This window comes from Phocoena phocoena, chromosome 16 (assembly GCF_963924675.1).
Source record: "Phocoena phocoena chromosome 16, mPhoPho1.1, whole genome shotgun sequence".
Classification (NCBI taxonomy): Eukaryota; Metazoa; Chordata; class Mammalia; order Artiodactyla; family Phocoenidae; genus Phocoena; species Phocoena phocoena.
Window position 1 is genome coordinate 17642593 of NC_089234.1, and position 22407 is coordinate 17664999.

Here is a 22407-nt window from a genome sequence, read left to right on the forward strand (position 1 = left end):
GTTGGATATGGACTCATCATTCACTCTAACATTGCCAGCCACGTGGCTCAGAAAAATTAAGAAGAAATTGAATGCTTGGCTTTAAATGGAAAAATAACATCTGTTTGTGTAGGTTTCCCTTTGGCATGTATAATAAATTATTCAGTGATGGGAAAGAAAGAGGGAAAGGATGAAGTATGACAGATTGCCATAAGCTAAGGCAAGACAGTGAGAGATGTGAATGATTTGTGTTCGTTTAGCTAATGAGATTAGCTTTGTTGATGTCCTTGGGTATCTTGTGCTCTGAGAGGTATAGATGCAAAGGCTGAATAGAGGAGGCAGCACGGTTCTCACGGTCAAAAATACCGCAGTACTATTATTAGTGGGTGCTACAGAGTTAAGATTTGAATTTGAATCTTAGTGTCTCCTAGAATTCCCCATTTGACACATTCCCCATTTGATCAACAAAGCCTACCCATTCTTCAAAGTCAAGCTCAAATGCCACGGAGCGTTTCTTTATCCCTCTACCCTCATCGTTCCCATCTCTAATTCCCAAATCAGAAGTAACTTCTTACTTCTCTAAGCTCCTCTAAATCTATTGTCTATAAATATTGAAGGGCATATTTAACTCTACAGCTGTTTTTACACGTCTTAACTCCTGTAATAGTTGATCACAAGATCTTTTTAAGAGGAAGGTCTCTGAAGTTCCCTGTAAATAGCAGGCTCCTAGTGGGAAATGAATAAGGAACAAATTAAGAAAAAGTGAGTAGTACCTATGAGTGTGCACTCTGTAACCACATTACCTGAATCCCAAGCCTGCTGCACTATTTGCTAGTTTTGGAACTTATTAATACATTCTGTGCCCCCGTGTTTTCATCTCTGAGATGAGATGGTAATAGCTACCTGATAGAAAATGTAAGAATTGAGATAATATATGTAAGCTCTTAGTCGAGTGCTTGGCACGCAGTAATCACTAAATAAATGCTGGCTATTGTTACTCTTGTGCTCTGAGGTTTTGCATCCTTAAGTTGGATCCAAGACGTTATCATCAATATTCCAAAAGAGAGGGGAAGTATGACCCATAGACTCACTGAATCCAAAGTTTATGCAGATATTTTACAATGGGGTTGGAGTGTAGCAAAACTCAATTATGGAAAGACATCCCTTTGGTTACTTTCAAGGTTATTGGTTTGCTGGCTTCCCCATGTTTGACTTTGCTGGACAAACAGCAAAACTGGAGAACAACTTCTTGTATGACACCTGTGTGAAACCTGTGCCACGCATGCACAGGGTTGGTGATGTGCTCCAGAAAAGCCTCCAGTACCTGGGCTGGAAACACACTGGGATGTTTGGAGGTCACTCTGGGACTTCCTCCTGAGACGGAGTGGATGAGTTGTGGAGGATTGTAGGGAATGAACTCAAATCCCATTTCACCATCACCACCAGCATGAAATACACCAACAACAACCCAGCCTTCCTTCAAGAGAATCTTAGGAGCCTGTCATTGATTTCCAGGGCTAAGTAGGAAAGAATCTTCTGTTGCTTATGTTTAGAGGGGCAAATAGAAAAAAATGATTGAAAAAAAAAAACTAAGAATTTTTCATTTTTCTATGAGGGTAAAAAGCAGATGAAAACAGAGTATAGAATTAAGGATACATAAAAGCATTACCAAACAACAAAAACTTTTTTTTTGTCTAGAGTGAAATCTTCGAGCTATAGTGTCATGATGTACAGAGTAATTTCTGGAAGCACCTGCTAGGTGGGCTGGGTCTTGGACTTGGATGTTCGTTCAGAGAATGGGCTCTGGAGACAGACATCCCTAGGTTTGAAACCCGCCTCTGACACTTTCTAGCTGTGTGTTCTTGAGCAAGTAGCTTAACCTCTCTGTGCCTCAGGTACCTTATCTGTAAAACAAAGACAATCATCTTACCTACCTCATAGAACGGTGAGGATTAAATAAGATCGTGCCTGCAAAGTGCTGGATATAGTAACTGATCAACACGCCATAGTGAATATGGTTGTGGTGGTGCCTCTAAGGCTCTACTTTCTAGCAGGAATTAGTAGTCGACTCCTTTCTCTTCTTCCAATAAACCAAGCTCCTTCTGGCTTTGGGACTTTGGGACTTGGTATCCCTTGGCCAGGAGTTCCACTGCAATCCCACCTCATCCCACCCAGTGTTCTTTCCATAGGTAGCTTGCTCTCATCCTTCCAGACTCAGCCCAGAGCCCATCCCATCTCCTCTGAGGGGCCTTTCCCAACTACTTGACATGGAGCGATTCCCCCTCCCCACATTAGTATCACAGCATTCTTTCCCCCCTTCATTCATCAGAATCTTGAACGATCTCTCTAATCTCTTCACTTGTGTATCGTCTGTCTTAATGTCAGCTCCCTGAGAACAAGGACCTTCTCTTTTGCTCACTGTTGTATCCTATGCTTAGTGCATTGCCTGGCACCTAGCTCGAGCTCAGGTAAATAGATTAAAATTTATCTCATTTAAAAAATAAGTCACTAAGGACTTCCCTGGTGGCGCAGCAGTTAAGAACCCACCTGCCAATGCAGGGGACACAGGTTCAAGCCCTGGTCTGGGAAGATGCCACGTGCCACGGAGCAACTCAGCCCATGCGCCACAACTACTGAGCCTGCGCTCTAGAGTCTGTGAGCCACAACTACTGAGCCCAAGTGCGCCACAACTACTGAAGCCCGTGCGCCTAGATCCCCTGCTCCACAACAAGAGAAGCCACAGCAATGAGAAGCCCGCGCACCACAACGAAGAGTAGCCCCCGCTCACCACAACTAGAGAAAAGCCCCAGAGCAGCCAAAATTTAATAAATAAATTTATTAAAAATAAATAAATAAATCACTAAAATAGATAACCAAGAAGGATTTATTGTATAGCACAGGGAACTATACTCAGTATTTTTAACAACCTATAAGGGAAAAGAATCTGAAAAAGAATATATATATGTGTGTGTGTGTGTGTGTGTATATATATATATATATATGTATATCTATATCTGAATCACTTTGCTGTACACCTGAAACTAACACAACACTGTAAATCTATCATACCTCAATTAAAAAGAAAAATTCTGAAGCAAAAAAAAAGCATGCTCCAATTTAAAAATAAATACATAACAATAAATCAATATTTCATTTTTGTTCCCTCAAAAAGCATGCTGATGTGTTTGGATGGAAGAAAAATACCATGGCCTACTCCTTTTCCCCCCACCCCATCTCAGACAGTCTCAATGCTCCTGGTTCTAGGTCCTCCGTCAACGCAACCTACCTGATGATGAGTCACAAGCCAGATCTATTGCTCTGAGTCAGTTAAACGAAGAAACTAGAGCACAGAAGTGGTCTCAAACTTTCTCGATTTGTGCTTTGGGAGAGAACTGCAGCGAAGACTTTAGTTCCGCAAGACGAAAGCTGCCAGTTTGTACGCTACCGGCACGGTTAAAGAAGGACACGCTCTGGGAACAGTTTAGACCTTCCTATTTCCTAAAGCACGCTCAAGAAAAGACAAAGTTCATGTCTCATTTCTAGTGGTTTTAAGCTAGACTTTAAAACGTGTATATCTCTGTGTGTGTGTGTGTACACACGTGCAACTGGCTGTCTGTCTTCTCTTACAGTTCTTATCTTAATCTGCAACTCAGGAGACGCAAAACTTATCCTGCCGCCTGCAGAGAACCTGGCACTCCACACAGGAGAATTCGTCTTTATCATTTGCAGCAGCTGGAGGTGGGTGCTGATGAGAGTCAACGGCTCCCGCAGGAAGAGGTAACAAGCATGCAGCACTTGCTATGTGCCTGATGCATTAGCTCACTGAATACTCAACCCTAGGAGGCAGCTACTCTTGTGTCCTCAACTTAAGATCAAGAGACTGAGACTGAATTGAAAGAACCTACCCAGAGTTCGTTTGCACAGTTCCTGGGACGGGGACCCGGGCCTTGAACCAGGCTGCTGGTTCTGGAGCCTTGTCCTCTGTAGTCTACATCAGCAAACACCAGCTGAGGAAAAACCGTCATTCCTCCCGGGTGGCTGAGACCTCCCCAAAGGCTCTCAAACTCAGTGGCTTTCACTTTCTTTTCTTCCATGGCCACCTGTGTTTGAGCCCCAACAATGACCTGGAGAAACCAACACTCTGGTCTAATGAGGCAATCTGTAGGTGGTTTGGTTCCTTTGGTAACGATAGGGATGGCTGACATGTACCACGTACCTCCCATGAGTACCGAGTTATACATTATACCTGCATCGGTGCACTAGATTTTCCCAACAGCCCCGTGAGGCAGATAGAGAGTCCATGCATTGTTTACATGCATCATTGCATTCAATATTTCCAACAGCCTTATAAGGTACAGATTATTAGCATTCCAACTCACAGATGAAAAAATTGAGGCTTAGAGAAATAGGGTAACTTATCCAAGATCTTGGACCTCCTAAGCTGGTCTTTTGGACTCTGGGACTGAGCCCTTGACCCCAACAGCTCTGCCTTGTGGAGTGTGTACTGAGTGCCAGGCCCCACTGTGAGCACTTGATAAACTAACACTCATTTCAGCTCACACCACCCTAAGGGGAGATACTTTCATTTTCCTCATTTTACAGATGAGAAAACCGAGGTCCTGAGAGGTGAAATAACTTAACCAAGGCCACACGACTAGTATGAGGGAGACCTAGTAGTCAAACCGGGTAGGCTGGCCTCAGTGTCTGTACATTTAACCACCACACAACGCCAACAGGCTTCTAAAATAAAGCCCCTTGTATTGATATTTAGCTATGGACACACTGTGTAATTTTTCCAGCAGTTCTCTCTTTCTAAAATGAGCTTGTTTTATATGATCATAAGAAGTTGAAATGGGGCGAAACGGAGTAAAGGAAGATGCATAATAATGCTCGAGGTTTCTTTTATCTTTTTATCATTAAGTATTTCAGACTGCCAAAAGTGTCTCAGGTTTCGTTGGGCAGCCAGTTGGAATTCTAATCGTAAGCCAAACTTTCCAGAACCTCCTCCTACCTTCCCTTTGCATTGCCATCCACCCCCTTTCTCTTTACTTGTCCTCTCACCTCTGCCTGCAGACAGACGGGAAGGGGAGAGGATGCACCAAGTCTCAGGATCAGCAGGGAAGCCCTGCCAACCCCCTCGTCACGTTCTCCCCAAACCTTGATAATCAAATTCCAATTGGCTGGAAACGCAGAAAGAATATAGGACTAAAAATAGACCACACGACGTCCATGAAAGTGAATTCATGCTGCTTTAAAAAAAGAATAGCATAAATCCATTCCCTAAAAGTGTTCCCGATATAGGCTGAAGTTGGCAAAAATCAAGTTGCGGAATACCATTATAGCATGATACTATTTCTGTAAAATGCACATACGCTCACACACACTTCTGTACACGTCTAGAACATTCGGATACCTCTCAGAGGAGACAAGAGGGAGCTGTAGGGAAATTGGGGAAGATCTTACCGTCTTTCACATATATACACACAATGAGTGGGTGTTACTTTCATAATAATAATAATAATAATGTAGGTAATAATGATAATAGCAAACGACTTAAGCCACAAGCAGAAATTTGAGAATCGACAGTTGTTAAGTTTTTCAAGTTTTTGCTGCCCATTGTTAAAAGGTAAGCTTTCTGCATATTAGTTGCTCGATGCCCCAAGTAATCTTTTCTTATTTATTGATTGATTTTTTTGGCTTCCTTCCCACTGCTTCGAAGCTAACTAGAAAACATAAACTTTACATGGCAAGTCTTCCAGAGCCATTGTGTTTCCAAGGATTAGAATAAAAATTCACACTTGATGTTGGGGACTTCCCTGGTGGCACAGTGGTTAAGAATCTGCCTGCCGTTGCTGGGGTCATGGGTTCGATCCCTGGTCCAGGAAGATCCCACATGCCGCGGAACAACTAAGCCCAGGCACCGCAACTACTGAAGCCCACAGGCCTAGAGCCCATGCTCCACAACAAGAGAAGCCACCGCAATGAGAAGCCCGTGCACAGCAACGAAGAGTAGCCCCCGCTCATGGCAACTAGAGGAAGCCGGCACGTGGCAATGAAGACCCAACGTAGCCAAAAATAAATAAATAAAGTTGATGTTGACTGTTACTTAGGGTATTTCCTACAGAATGGCTACATTTATTTCTTTATTTTTCAGGACAGTTTTTGGAAGGAGGTATTGACAAACCAGAAGGTTGATGCAGTTTCCCTCGGTCTACAGGTCAGTGATTCTCATATAGCCCTCAGCTCCTCGCAAGAAGGCCCTGGAGATGAAGGCTTCCGAGAGCTGGTCCTCCGAAGCCTGCGGGGGCCGCCCTTCCACGGCCCCCTCCACATGCTGGAGCAGGTCTGATGGGCGTCTTCCTACACAGGTCCCTCCTCCCTTCCTTGAGAATATCTGTGTTTCGCCACTCCCCAGGCTCCTAACACAGACACAGACACACACACACACACACACACACACACACACACACACACATGCACGCACACACACACACTTCTTCATCTTCCACAGCCCCAAATAAACAGTGGCCCGATGAGATCTTGTGAAATCTGCACCCCAGGTCCACACAGAGGACAAAGGTTACTAGATGAGTGATCGGTTGGCCTTTGGAGTCAGAGTCCTGGGCTTCCATCCTAATTCTGCTATTTACTACCTACAGGACATTGAGGTGAATTGTTTAACCTCCCTACACCTCAGTCTCTTCACCCAAAACTGGGACTGATAATGACATCTGCCTTCCAGACTGTGGTCTTGAGTATCTAATGACATAGTACATGGAAGTACTATGAACAGATAGTTCAGAAGAGATAACAGTGGGCGCTCAGACCATGACAGTCTCCTTTCCCAGCAGGAGGCCACGACCAGGAACCAGAATGGAGTAGTCAGAGATGTGGAGCTAGGGCAGGTCAAGGCAAGCAGATGTTCTGAGAAGGCAGCCGGGAGAGAGCCTATCAGCCAGTGGTAGTTCCAGTATGTGTGGGATGATGGGGCAAAATGTCTGATTAACTAGACCATTGGCCAGATCTGGAGCTCCTGCCACAGCAGGGCCAAGCTGAGCCTGAAGGCGATGAGGAGCTACTGATGACAAGGGTTCCATTAGGAATGAGGCAGCTGATTGTGGATCCCAACACACAAGGAAAGATGGTGGATCAATGAATATTTGGGGAGTCATCTCCTAAGTGTCAGCTCTGTACCTGGTTCTATGGGGAGAACAGTGCCTAGCGCCTAGTAGGCACATGCATTTTTGTTGACTAAATGAAGTATTGAAGACCTACTATGTGCCAGTTAGTACAATAGATACTATACCTATTCTGCCTCATTTAACTATCCTTATACTCACCACAATAGTGGCTTTATCTGCATGTTATAAATGAACGAACCGAGATTCAGAGAGGTTCTGGAACTTACCCCAAGTCTCACAGTAAGTACCAGGGCCAGCCTGACTCCAAGATCCACCCTCTTTCAATTAAACCATATTCCTTCCTGCCTATGGCCTAAAAAGCTGTTCACAACCCGAAAGATCACGCAATCTAATTGAGAAAACAAGGCCTAAAGAGGAAAAGTGCAGTTGTGATACCTAGGTATACCAGCACGGACCAGGATACGTGGAGGGTCCTCCTTTCTCTGTGGAATAATGGAGAACGTGTGCTATGTTACACTGTTAAGAGGATGGAGAAAGCTTGCTTCTAACTGAGCCCGGACTGTGATGTAGCAGGCCATGGGCTTTTTTTTTTTTTTTTAATCTTTTTAGAAATTAATTAATTTTTATTGATGGAGAAATCAAGAGCTTCACAGACAAGTAAAAGCTAAGAGAGTTCAGTACCACCATGGGCCTGTTTTCTACCCGGCCTTTGCTTCCCTCATCCAAGGTGAGCCGTTACCCTGCTTACATTCACGATGCAGTTCTGCTGTATGCTAAGGCCGTGAAGGAGATGATAACGGCCAGAAGGGATTTCTGGGATGGGCGGCAGCTCGTCATCACTCTGAAAGGCTCCAATCAGACTGCTTTGCAGGGTAAGTGTCTTGACTGTGGTAGGTTTGCCGAACTCAGGCCAGCTGAGTCCGTGGCGCTTGGCGTTGTCGGGCGTGTGATTACAGAATTCTGCTTTCTCACGGAGATTCCGGCCTCTGGGAAGTGTTGTTGAGGTTAAAGCTCCCAGCGGCCACCGTTTGCTCTTTCTGCCCTGTCCAGAAGGCTGCCCAGACCAGGTAGGGGGCCTCTGCGGTCCCTTCCCGCCCCTGAAAAGTCTTTCCCACAGCTCCTTTCAAATCGAACCCATCAAGAATAAAACTCAAGAGGATGGGACCCTCCTCCTGGTATCACTCCCATGATCCTCCACAACCTGCATCCTCTCTGATGCGGTGCCTGTCTGAATCATGACCATCAGCCTCTAAGGATGGGGCCAATCCTATTTTACTTTCCTTGCAGGTGTGAGGATAGGCTTGGAAGTGAACTGTTTTGAAATTGCCCTGGGAGCTGGCCAATGGCTGTCATCTTGGTCTACTCCAGCTTTTTATTTTGTGAGACAGAGATAATACATACCGCCATATCTAATAATAGTAACCAGCATCTATTGAGGGCTTACCTTATATCAAGCTGGGTGCCAAGAGCTTCTGTGCACTATTTCATTTAATCCTCACACCACCGATGAGGTAGTGCTATTACTATCCATAATATACTACACAGGTGAGTAACCCCAGGGTAGAAAAGTTACATACTTGCCCGTGGTCACAAAGTTACAAGATGGTGGAGACTGAATTCAACATAAGGTCTGTTTTTATCTCCAGGGCTCATGTTCTTTACTGTTGTGTAACACCAGGGAGTAATTAAAATATTGGGTTGGCCAAAATGTGCCTTTGGTTTTGTTTTATTTTGTTTTATTTTTCAGATTCTATTCACTTTATTAATTAAAAAAATTTTTTTTTGGTCGTGCTGCACTGCATGACGGATCTTAGGCATAGACAGGAGGTGCGGATGTACTGGTGAAGAGAGGAAGGGGACTTCCTGTGGAAATTCCTACACACACACACCACTGTAGCCCTCTGCAAGTGGTCAGGCTTTTTGTGCTTGTCCTTTGCTTGCTAGCAAATGTCTTAAATGTTCTGGTGGGTGGCCCGTAGATTGCTCGGGTATGGGGAGATTCAGGGAAGTGGCTGGGCAGAGAGAAGTGGAATTTGCTGGAAGGAGAAGTCAGTGGCTTTTTATAAACAAACTCAGCCATGGCAAAGTAGGCAGGTGGCCAATTGTTGCAGGTAGAGGTTTAGTAATGCAAATTGTCCGAGCACTCAGCAGATGCCTTCTTGCGATGTTTCCGATTATCTCTGCCTTATTATGTTGATGCCATATCTTTTATTACAGTGTTCTGTGCATAGTACTTTGATTACTTTGCCACTTTCATTGTGTTCAACCCTTTTTTCGTAACTTTGTTCATCATTTATTTATTTATTTATTTATTTATTTTCTGAAACTGTATAGCTAAAACCTATGGTATCCCTAGCTAGTTTTTTTTTCATTTTAACATCTTTATTGGAGTATAATTGCTTTACAATGGTGTGTAAAGCAACAAAATGAATCAGTTATACATATACATATGTTCCCATATCTCTTCCTGCTTGCGTCTCCCTCCCTCCCACCCTCCCTATCCCACCCCTCCAGGCGGTCACAAAGCACCGAGCTGATCTCCCTGTGCTATGCGGCTGTTTCCCACTAGCTATCTACCTTACGTTTGGTAGTGTATATATATGTCCATGCCTCTCTCTCGCTTTGTCACAGTTTACCCTTCCCCCTCCCCATAGCCTCAAGTCCATTCTCTAGTAAGTCTGTGTCTTTATTCCTGTTTCACCCCTAGGTTTTTCATGACATTTTTTTCCCTTAAATTCCATATATATGTGTTAGCATACGGTATTTGTCTCTCTCTTTCTCACTTACTTCACTCTGTATGACAGACTCTAGGTCTATCCACCTCATTACAAATATCTCAATTTCGTTTCTTTTTATGGCTGAGTAATATTCCATTGTGTATATATGTGCCACATCTTCTTTATAGATTCATCCGATGATGGACACTTAGGTTGTTTCCATCTCTGGGCCATTGTAAATAGAGCTGCAATGAACATTTTGGTACATGACTCTTTTTGAATTATGGTTTTCTCAGGGTATATGCCCAGTAGTGGGATTGCTGGGTCATATGGTAGTTCTATTTGTAGTTTTTTAAGGAACCTCCATACTGTTCTCCACAGTGGCTGTACCAATTCACATTCCCACCAGCAGTGCTAGAGGGTTCCCTTTTCTCCACACCCTCTCCAGCATTTATTGTTTCTAGATTTTTTGATGATGGCCATTCTGACTGGTGTGAGATGAGATCTCACTGTAGTTTTGATTTGCATTTCTCTACAAAATGTGCCTTTGGTTTTTAAGTAAAAATAAATGACACATTTTTCATTTTCACCAAGAACTTTACTGAACAACGTGTTCACCCTTTTGTTCCACTACCTTCTACCATTTTTCAGGCAACTTCATAGTTCCATCTTCCCAAAACTTTTAATCTTTTTGAGCAAAGAACTTTTCCAGGTGCTCTTACAGTCTTCCAGGGAATTGAAATTTTTACCATTAAGGGAATTTTGTAAAGACCGAAATAAATGGAAATCTGAAGGTGCAATGTCTGGTGAATTCAGCGGATGAATCAGAACTTCCCAGGCAAGCTGTAACAGTTTTTGCCTGGTCATCAAGTAAATAAGTGGTCTTGTGTTATCTTGATGGAAGATTATGTGTTTTCTGTTGACTAATTCTGGACGCTTTTCGTCGAGTGCCGCTTTCAGCTGGTCTAATTGGGAGTGGTACTTGTTGGAATTAATCGTTTGGTTTTCCGGACGGAGCTCATAATAATGGACTCCCTTCCAATCCCACCATACACACAACATCACCTTCTTTGGATGAAGACCAGCCTTTGGTGTGGTTGGTGGTGGTTTATTTCACTTGCCCCACGATCTCTTCCGTTGTACATTACTGTACAGTATCCACTTTTCATCGCCCATCACAATTTGTTTTAAAAACCGAACATTTTCTTTACGTTTAAATAGAGAATTGCATGCGGAAATAAGGTCAAGAAGTTTTTTTCGCTTAACTTATGTGCAACCCAAACATCAAAGTGATGAACATAACCAAGCTGGTGCAAATGATTTTCATTGCTTGATTGGGATATTCTGAGTATGTTGGCTCTCTCCCGCGTGGTATAACATTGATTTAACATCTCGATTTGATCTCTATCAATTTCAGCTGGTCTACCCGACGACCGTGGACCATCGTCCAGAGAGAAAGCTCCAGGACGAAATTTTTTTTTTTTAAATAAATTTATTTTGGACTGTGTTGGGTCTTCGTTGCTGCACGCGGGCTTTCTCTAGTTGTGGAAAGCAGGGGCTACTCTTTGTTTCGGTGCGCGGGCTTCTCATTGCGGTGGCTTCTCTTGTTGCAGAGCATGGGCTCTAGGTGCACGGGCTTCAGTAATTGTGGCTCAAGGGCTCAGTAGTTTTGGCTCACAGGCTCTAGAGCGCAGGCTCAGTAGTTGTGGTGCGTGGGCTTAGTTGCTCCACAGCATGTGGGATCTTCCCGCACCAGGGATGGAATCCATGTCCCCTGCATTGGCAGGTGGATTCTTAACCACTGCACCACCAGGGAAGTCCCTCCAGCACAAAACTTTACAAACCACTTTTGACACTTTCGATCAGTCACAGCTCCTTCTCCATACACTGCACAGATCTTTTTTTTATGTTTCAGTTGCGTTTTTATCTTTCTTGAAATAATAAAGCATAATATGCCAAAAATGTTGCTTTTTTCCCATCTTCAATATAAAAATGGCTACATAAAAATTCACCAATTTTGATGTCTTTTTCTAAATGAACGCTGCTATGACAGCCGTCACATACAATCTAACAAAATTGTTTCGAATGAAGTTAAAGACAACTAAGTGCTACTAGAGTCATCTTACGGAAAAAAGCAAATGAACGTTTTGGCTAATCCAATATATGAAGTGCTTGGCACATAGTATGTGCTCATTAAATGGCAGCTAGTTATCTTTTCTTTGGCTTATCATTCCCTTAATAAATTAAGACTTAAACTTCATCCTAAATTTTCAAAAGGACAGCCAAGTCCTGCTCTTTGGGGCATTCATAGATTCAGTTTACAATGACCCCATCCACACCTTTTCCAAGTGGAAATATTAACTTGCTTCCCTTTCTTCTTTTCTTCCTGACCCTGAAGCATTTGCTTTAAAAAAGGGGATGAAGTGGGAGGAGTCTGTCTTCCTGCTCTCAGTTCAATCCCCTCTGTCAGATCAGTTTATTTCCTGGTTCAATGCTGGTTGTTGCATTCGCTGCAGCCCTTTCCCTGTGCAGACCTTGGGAGGGAGCCGTGCTCAAGCCCCAGATTCAGGATGCCGGCAAGTGGGCACAGCAAGGCAGCGAGGGCTGTGGGAAGACCACGAACTTGGGTCCCAACAGACCTGTGTCTTCCTGGCTCTGGAAACTCCAAGGGGTCTGTGCCTCCAAGCCCTGCTCGCTTATTAGGAGTGGATGATGGTGCCTCCTCTGTGGGGTCAACCGGGACTAGATGTGTGAAATCACTACCGCCCTCAGTGCTGGGCACATAGCAGAAGCTTGTGAATGTTAATGTTTTGTCCTGTCCCCAGTGGGAACAAATCATAAGTCCTAGATCAGGCCTTGGGTCCTAGTTTGGGGTGTGGGACTGCTGTACTTTACTCCTCTGGGATCTCTGATGTGTCCTTTGTGTGGGAGGCAGGGCACATCCTCAGCAAGAACAAGGAATGCACCTGGGCCAGGTCTAAGCACAATGCCTGAGCACGAACCAAAACCGGGAAGGAAGGGCCATGCTGAGAACAAAGCTTGCAAACTCGTGTCCCAGGGTCTGGCAGCGTGGAGAACGTGGGGGGAGTAGGATGGTAGCGGCTGGGAGGAGGCAACGTCCCCAGCCCCAGCCAACCACTGCCATGTCATTCGGCCTCCGTTGGTCATAGCTGATTGTTTGGGAAGCATAAATCTTGGGTTTTATGTGAAATTAGTTGGAAAATGCTTAACATTTTTTTCTTTTTTTTTAATGCTGGATGGTCCTCCCCAGCATAGGCCTAACAGAACCAAGTGGCCCCTGAGTCCCACCAGGGTACCACCTCTGAACTATCTTCTTTTTTTCCCACTCTCCTTCTTGACTGCATCTTAGATTCCCTGAAAGGGCAAAAGACTCATGGGTGGCTTTCAGCAACTGCTGGGGAGGGCATTCCTCTGATATGACTCGGCAGGCTGGCATTTTGAGCCCCAAGCTCCTCTATGTTCCCTTTACTGTGTGCAAGTGTCTCTCTTTCCAGGAATCACTGGCCCCATGTTTGTGGACTCCCAGGGAGAAAGACGCATGGATTACTGGGTCTATGCCCTACAGAAATCCTCAAATGGGTCCCTCTTTCTTCCTTTTCTTCATTATGACAGCTATCAGGAAGTCATCAGGTGTGGCAGGGCCTTGCCCAAGCTTAGCTCATGCTACAGGAAGAGGCCTGGGAGGAGAGGAAGGGCCAGTGGTTCTGCTAGGAGGCCAGCTGGGGGTTCCAGCTCCTATAATCAAGTTGTCTGCTGCTCTCTGAACTCATAAAGATGGACTTTGGGCCTTCAACGTGGTCTTGCCCTTGACTGTGGGTGTGGCTCAGCCACTTCAGGTTCCACTTATAACACGGCATCCCTACCTGCACCTCCATGTGGGCCTGGGCCTCCTCATATGCTCCAGCTGGGCAGGTCCCACAGCCCCAGTGTCTCAGGGAGAGGCCCTGGCCCTGGGCGATGATGGAGCACAGCGCCTCCTACAGGGTCAGGTTCACAGTCGGTGAAACCAACTCATGCAGACAGCCAGGGGGACACCAGGACCTGGATGCTGTCCTGGGCTCACAGTATCCAGAAATCCCTTGGGAAAAAAAAAAATCTCTGTTTCTGTTCTCTCAGCTATAAACCAATGAGCAACTACATGAGAACATAAAACTTAATTCAATTTCTACTTGCCCCCCACTGCCATCACCCACAATTCAGATTTGACTTGACACTTTTCTCTCCCCTACTCTTATGGAATTTTAATGTCCCCGAATGGGTTGGCCCAAGAAATAAAACAACCATGGCCAGCTAGGTTCTCTGTATTGTAGGAACAGGCATTCTCCAGGCAGGGGTGACATTTTGGTCTGTAAAGTGTCAAGATGCTCTATAACAAGATTTGTCTGTATCAAACATGGGAGGAAACTCCAGTAACGTTGGAGAATTGACACTTCATCTTTTAAATCAGAAGTGACATGGTTTAAAACAAAAGATCGAGTCAGTTATTCTACCTAGCAAAAAGATATTGCTCTCTCATGAATTATATTACCTGTAGGCTGGGTTTGAAGAATCTTGGTGAGGTGGGAAAACTGGATGGGTCAGCAGCTGTTTGAATGAAGAGACCAAGCCCTGCTTTTTGCAAATGGCATGTGTGTTTCAGTTGCCCCTGCTATACCTGAGGTAGAGACAAGTTGAATAAATCAAGTTGGCACTGACCTTTAATTGTCTTCTTTTTTTTTAAGACCCATGGGGAATTTCTCCACGGTTCCCTTCCTGAAGACAGACGTGGCTGTGGATTTTCCAATGAGCTCTGTGAAACTGAGCCTGCTTTTGCAGATCAGTGTGGCCACCTGGAGAAGGCAGCAGGAAAGGACTCTTTACAACAGGGCTTCTCAGCAGTGGCAACAGCATTGATGTTTAGGACGAGATCATCTTTGTGTGTAAGGGGCTGTCCTGTGCCTTGTAGGAGGCCTAGCAGCATCCCTAGCCTCCACCTCCACCCACTAGATGCCAGCAGCAACCTTTAGCTCTAACAGCCCCACATGTCTCCAGACATTGCCAAATATCCCCTGGAGAGGCAACGTCATGGCCTCCCCTGTTAAGAACCTCTGCCCTGGGGAAACCTGGCTCCTGAGATTTGAGTCTCAGGAATTCCATTTCTATGGAGGTAGAGTCTGGACAAGGGAGTGTTGCCTGGTGGTTAGGAGCCCAGGCCTGGAATGAGGTGGATCACAACTGAGAACAAGTGTAAGGAGAGCACATAGTAAATGTTGAATGAAAGGTGGTGATGGTCTTAGAAGTCATCCTTTTTTTCTCTACAAGGGACGTTTCTATATAAGGAGGAGGTGAGTGCAGTTGCCGTGGGAACCAGAGGGGTGTGGGAAGACCACGCACTTGGGGCCCAATAGGATTCCTGGAAAAGACGGGTCTGAGTGGACGCTGTGTGCCCTAACTTGGACCCGTGCCTGGGCAGGTTTTGAGCCATCTGTTTGGCAGGGCCGGGATGTGCTCACTTGTGCTCTTAGGTGGGCCTGAGTAATGATATGCCCTCCAGGTGTGACTGCTGTGATTTTCACCGTAACCCTCCTGATTACCAACCTCGGAGCTGTCATCATAGGTCTGATTTTAAGGACACAGAGGGAAAAACTACAGAGGCAAAATAAAGGTCTTTGGTGGCAAATCAATTATGATGACATCACCATTCTGTCCCAGAACAAGGTGAGGCCACGCCTGGCCCTGACATCCACCTTCCTGCTCACTGCTGGTGATTCGTGGAAGCGACCTGATCTAGGAGCTTGTGAGGGCGGAGGCTGACACATTTATAAAGTGAGCTCTTAATGGAGAGTCTTAGGCCCTGAGTTCTGGTTCTAGAACTACCACTTTTTTGCTGGGAACATAATTTCTGAGCCTCAGTTTCTAAATACTTAAAAATGATCAGATGGCTTCTAAAGTTCCCTTCAGCCCTGGTCCCTGGTGGGTAGAAGAACCCATACATCCTGTTCAAATATTAAAGCTGTCTCCTGGGGAGCATTTAGTTATTTTCAAAACCGCATTAACTCCTTTAAACTACTGATAACTAAGACAATATAATTCATTTGCTCAGCACACACGTGTTGCCTGTCTACTGCAGGCCAAGCAGAGTGCAAGGCACGCCACAAATGGATGCCTTCTGAGGGAAGTAAGTGCTCTGGGAGGTGTCTACAAGCTGAGGCAGAAACCCCGCAGGTAGAGGGATTGAATGTCACAGCATCATGAAGGCTTCAGAGAAGAGGTGACATCTGGGGAGAGTGGGTTTGCTGGTGACATCTGGGGAGAGTGGGTTCGCTAGTGGTGACCAGGAGAGAAGTAACGCAGGGTATGCTGAGGGCTTCTCAGGGCTGTGAAGCTGGGCACACATTTAATAAGCATGACATTATTTGATAAGTATATAACAGTTACATAATTCCAGAAAATATAGCCATGACTATTTTTATGCATATCTTAAGCTTGAAGTTCTGAAGTCTCTTTTCTTTCTTTCCTTTTTTGTTCTGCTTTTGTTGTTGATATAATCTTTGCAAGCATATATTGATTATTCTGGAATACTTACTGCCCTCCCAGAAAGGTTAGTGAGAATTGTTCTTTAGAGTAGAAAGATAGACCCAAGTTTCTATACTTTAATAAGAGCTCTTTGTTCCTGGGAGGGGAGGTGGAGGGAGGGGGTGAATTTTGCTTTCATCTCAAGTGATTAAAAACCCACAACTGAAATAAATTTTACATCAAAGATCAAGAATTTTAGAATTTCATATAGTACTTGTTCAGGAATCCATGTTACTCATGATATCCAGAGAATAACAAGATATGCAGATCAACCACTGAATCAGAATTTATGTTTTTGAACAAATGTGTGAATCTTAAATATCTCAAAGCGAAAGAAAAGTGTTCTAGAATGTTGTTGCTTGTTAGAAAGCACTCAAGTTAGACCAAGGTATACAGGTTTGTTCTAAAGACATTTAGGTTCATTATGAAAGTAAGGAAAGCACGATGGGTCAAAAATCAAACATTCTTCTCACGTTACATGTATTTTGTTTTCGTTATATTGGCTTTATTTTCAAAATTGTAGTTTATAGTATGTTTCCTTTTATTGGTATCTTTGCATATACTATTCACTGAATAAGTGAATTATGACTTTCAAGAAAAAAAGGTGACTTGGCAGGTACCAAGTCAAGAAGGCTTCAACATGCTATGACCAGGAGATTGGGGTTCGTTTGTAAATTATTTTTCAAGTGTCCCTGGGGATTCTGGGGCTCACTGGTCTGGCCTTGGGTGAATGATGGAATGCGGTAGAGGTGGTGGGGAGGAATTCTGAGCCTTCCTCTTCAACTACAGCAGCTCTGCCTTGAGCTATTGTTTTCTACATTAGGCTTCCGAGTAAGACTCTTCTAGAAAAACAGGGCTCCTCTGTTTAAAATATATTCTCTAGGTGCTGGGGAGGCACTGGGAGTGAGTGCTACACAGAGAGTTCACCTCCTTAGATGCTCATTGAGGAAAATGACTGTGTCATCAGGTCACACATCTAGTTAAGGGCCAAAGCCAGCACTTGAATTTGGGTAGCCTGACCCCAGAGTCTTAACCACGACATTGTGATGTTGGCACAGACACGAGAGTGGTGCGGGTAGCAGTTCAGCACTCACACTTTGGGTTAGAGAAATCAGGGTTTGAGTCCTGACTCTCATTTACTAACTGCTATTAACCTTGGCGCTAATTTTCCTCATCTATAAAAGGCATAGTCTCATCAGTACTTGGTCATCCTACTGAGAGCACCTGAATCGTGTCCTGTTTCGCAGCCATCCCAGAGAGGCACACCTGTGTCGAGAGGGAACAACAGTAACTCATCTAGTGTGATGATTTCTGGGGACTTCAGCTCCTTTGTTGAGAACCAGCAGGGCAGAGAGCTATTTTATGCCCCAGTAGGGCTTTACTGGGTAATTCTGAGGGCAGAGTGGCTGCATGCAGATGTTCAGATTCTGGCTGTACTACCTACAGATGTGTGACCTTGAACTAGTTCCCTAACCTCAGGGATCCCATCTGGAAATGGGCTAATCACCCCCCGCCCCCCCACCCCGCCTTGCAGGGCTACGCTGCCTGTTAAATGAGGTCTGCTGTGTTGAGCCGCCAGCTCGGCTCCTGGACACAGCACGGGGCCACCCGAGGGCTGATCTGAGCAGGGAGGAGCTCCATGATCCCTTCTGTAGATGGGTTTCTTGCCAGTCTTCCTGCCCCCCTTCCTAGATCTTTCTGAGCGTAGCTTTTTCTGGATTAGCCTGGGTTAAGAACATTCCGCTTTGGGAGGTCAGCTCGGTGCTTTGTGACCGCCTGGAGGGGTGGGATAGTGAGCGTGGGAGGGAGAGAGATGCAAGAGGGAAGAGATATGGGAACATATGTATATGTATAACCGATTCACTTTGTTATAAAGCAGAAACTAACACACCATTGTAAAGCAATTATACTCCAATAAAGATGTAAAAAAGAACATTCCGCTTTGTCTCCGGTTCCAGGGAAACCATGTGGCCATCTGTGATGTTGGTGACCCAAGCGTGAGCCTGGGTCAGGAAGTCGTCTGTGCTGCGGGAAATCCGGCTGGTGAGGCCCCCAGCCCTGGGAGTCGGCAAAGCCTTGCTGCCCTCTGCCTTGCCTCTGCCAGCTCCCTGTTCCCACCTGGGGTGCGGGTGGCCTTCACCCCAAAGGACAATGGTGGGAAGCTGCTTCCCTTAACTTGGCCCATGACCCCCACCCGCCAAGAGCCCAGACTTTAGACCTCAGCCCCTTATGCCTGACCCAGGCACCTGCATCCTGGGAGCTCTCCTAGCCTGTTCTTTGCCTTTAATTCTTCCTGGCCTTAATTCTGCCTCTTCATTCTTTGTGTCTGTATCTGTCTCCCTCGAAGCTGGTCCTTGCAGAGGAGTCGGGTTCATGGGGTCCACTTCTTCAGTTAATCCCCGTTACTTTGGGGGACTTTGATCATGCCTCTGGTTTATTTGCTGGGGGCAGACTGCCTGGATTTACCTCCCAGCTCTGCCACTGCTAAGTTGTGTGATCTTTAACACATTAATTTATCTTTTGAGCATCAGTTTCCTCATCTGTAAAATGGGAGCAGTCATAGTTCTTATCTTACAGGGTCTTTGTGAAAAATAGCTGAAAGTGTGTAAAGCACACAACATTGTCCCTAGGGCAGAAGACACATTATAATCATAAGCTATTATTATTTTCAGATGTATGAATTAAGGCATGAAAACATTGTTCCCTTCTTTGGTATTTGCACAGAATCACCCAACATCTGCATTGTCACCCAATATTGCAAAAGAGGAAGCCTTAAGGTAAGTAAAATAGTAAATCTTTTTTTTTTTTTTTTTTTTTTTTTGCAGTACACGGGCCTCTCACTGTTGTGCCCTCTCCTGTTGCGGAGCACAGGCTCCGGATGCGCAGGCTCAGTGGCCATGGCTCTCGGGCCTAGACGCTCTGCGGCATGTGGGATCTTCCCACACCGGGGCACGAACCCGTGTCCCCTGCATCGGCAGGCGGACTCTCAACCACTGCGCCACCAGGGAAGTGCAGTAAATCTCACCTCAGGTTTGATTAGTGGCAGCTAATAAAGAAGCTTATAAGTGCTTTTGCCTCTTCATCCAAGAACAGCTCCTCTCTGGTTTAATTTCAAGACCTGAATTATCTTGCTGGGCTGCCTGCAGGGGATGAAATTAGCAGCACAGTTGCCAAGTGTCTGGTCTCTTTGTTCTGGGAAATTGTCTGAGCTTGGTTTCATCTCCTAAGATGTCATATCTACATCTGAATTTTGTTCCTGGGCCCATCTTTCCCGTGGTATGTGACCACCAGCTTTATGTCAGGAACAAGGAAGTATCTGTAAAACTCAAGACTGCGTAACTTTCTCAATATTGAGTCAGGTTATGGTTTCTTCCAAGAAGAGTTCTCTGCCCCAGGTTGTATCATTTCTGCTCAACGCCATCCAAAGCATTAGAATCAAATCCACCGAACCCGCGAAGATCACTGTGCTTCTGGTTGAGTCACTGGTGATGTTCCAAGTAATTGTGTTTTCTAGGATGTTTTGAGAAACTCAGGCAATGAAATTGATTGGCTATTCAAGCTCTCATTTGCATATGACAGAGTCAACGTGAGTATCACATAAACCCGTGTAAAGAACAAATGCTATTGGTATTTTTGAGGGGACCAAGCTAATGACCTGGGAATGGGTCCTGGTGGGGAAGTCACTCACTCTGACACACGGCAGCAGGACAAGGCTGGTTGTCATCTGTCAATCAACAGTCCGTCCATCAGTCAACATTCCCATCCATCAACTGACAGACTCCTATGGGCAAGACCCTGCCTGGGTGCTGTGAGGGATACGTGGGTGAAATGTAAACTCTGCCCTCCTAGGTTTTAGGGCCGCCAGTGACTCCTTGAATGACTGTGGTAAGTTACTTCCCCTCTCATGGGAGCAGCAGATGCGGTGAGCAGCTGGATTTTAGCCCAGGCTGAGGAGAGCATCCTCAGAATGCTAGTCCATGCTGATACGGCCCACCCGACTCACTTCCCATGTGTGAAACAGGGATAATAATAGAGCTACCTTATATTTTGTTGTGAGAATAAAGTAAATTAATATACACAAAGTGCTAGAAAGTATCTGAGCTGAAATAAGTACCAAATATATTTTAGCTATTATCGTTGTTATTAATATTACTCAGCCTCCACGTAGGTTTAATGGATGAGGTTGGCCTGATTAACATCGAAGGAGTTTTCTTCCTCAAGAATTTGATTGCTCTTTGTGTGTAAGGAGCTGAGTCTTAACGGCCCTGTTAAGCTTTGACTTCCCAGGCCTTAGTGGGAAGCCAGTGTGTTGTTACCAGGAAACGTAAACAAACAGAAACCTCTCTGTGACTGGTTTCTGACGACAACCCTGGGCCACAACTCATTATTTCGGTAAAACTTTATTGAGTGTATGTTAAGGGTTTGTCATACTCTGGGTACTTTCATATGAAGAGAAGGACTTGTTTCCATCTTTGAACGGCTTAAAGTTAAGCTAGAGAAAAAAAAATTAAAAAGTCATGAAGTGTACATAAGAAATTATTTAAGCGGCGGTGGAATGGTTATAAAATAGGAGGATGTGATTGGCATCTTCTCCTCCTCTGGGCTCCTCTCTCTTTCCCCTCACCCACTTTCCCTCCCTTCCCACCAAGCCCAGGGAAGTGCTCTAGTCTTTGGTGATCTGTCTCCTACCCAATCAAAACAGTTGGCATCATTTATACTGGATGTAAAGAGAAAGCTAGTAAGTTCTCACCATGGTGTGAATGACTAGTAGATTTAGGCTTTTCAGTGGAGGCATTTTGCTTTCAAGAAGAATTGACTCCATATATATGTGTTAGCAAATACCGTATGCTAAAACATATATATATAATCTAAAAAAAAAAAAAGAATCGGTTCTGAAGAACCTAGAGGCAGAAATAAAGATGCAGATGTAGAGAATGGACTTGAGGACAGGGGGAGGGGGAAGGGTAAGCTGGGACGAAGTGAGAGAGTGGCATGGACATAAATACACTACCAAATATAAAATAACTAGTGGGAAGCAGCTGCATAGCACAGGGAGATCAGCTCGGTGCTTTGTGACCACCTAGAGGGGTGGGATAGGGAGGGTGGGAGGGAGATGCAAGAGGGAGGAGATATGGGGATATGTGTATATGTATAGCTGATTCACTTTGTTATACAGCAGAAACTAACACACCATTGTAAAGCAATTATACTCGAATAAAGAAAAAAAAAGAATTGACTCGAAGGATTCTCTGGAGAAATGCTGGGGTGGGTACGAATGACACTTTGAAGAGGAAAATCTCCCTGGTGGTCATCAACTATTCTAGGTCACTGAATCTATCCTCCACTCCACGCCAGGACAGAGGACAGCTTGACATCTTGCTTTGGTAGGCTCGCTATCTCCTGAAATGGAGTGTACACGTTATGGGATCCTGTAAGGAAGCTGCAATACCAACCTTCGCTGAAAGGGGACTAAGAGTAACAGAAGAGGGCTTCCCTGGTGGCGCAGTGGTTGAGAATCTGCCTGCTAATGCAGGGGACATGGGTTCGAGCCCTGGTCTGGGAAGATCCCACATGCCGCGGAGCAGCTAGGCCTGTGAGCCGTGGCCGCTGAGCCTGTGCGTCTGGAGCCTGTGCTCCGCAGCAAGAGAGGCCGCGATAGTGAGAGGCCCGTGACCGCGATGAAGAGTGGCCCCCGCTTGCCACAAGTGGAGAAAGCCCTCATACAGAAATGAAGACCCAACACAGCCAAAAATTTAAAAAAAGAAAAAAAAAGAGTAACAGAAGAGTCACTACAGCATTTTGGAGTTTTGGCATGGATGACTTTGGCGTGAACCCAGGTGCTGGGCCAAGCTCTGTGGGTCAGATTGCGCTTCTGGCCATCACATACCGATCATCAGAACAATTCCTGTCCCGATATCTGTTTGATCAGAACCTCCTCTATACGAGGTATCAGGGAGATTCTGAGATGCCACAGACTTTTCAAAATAGCAAAT

General features: G+C 45.1%; 1 pseudogene; it reads left to right on the forward strand.

Annotated features, from left to right (window-relative positions):
* The first annotated feature begins 1183 nt into the window (after positions 1–1183).
* The window catches only part of LOC136135972 (guanylate cyclase 2G-like), a 39774-nt pseudogene continuing 18550 nt past the window's right edge, over positions 1184–22407 (forward strand).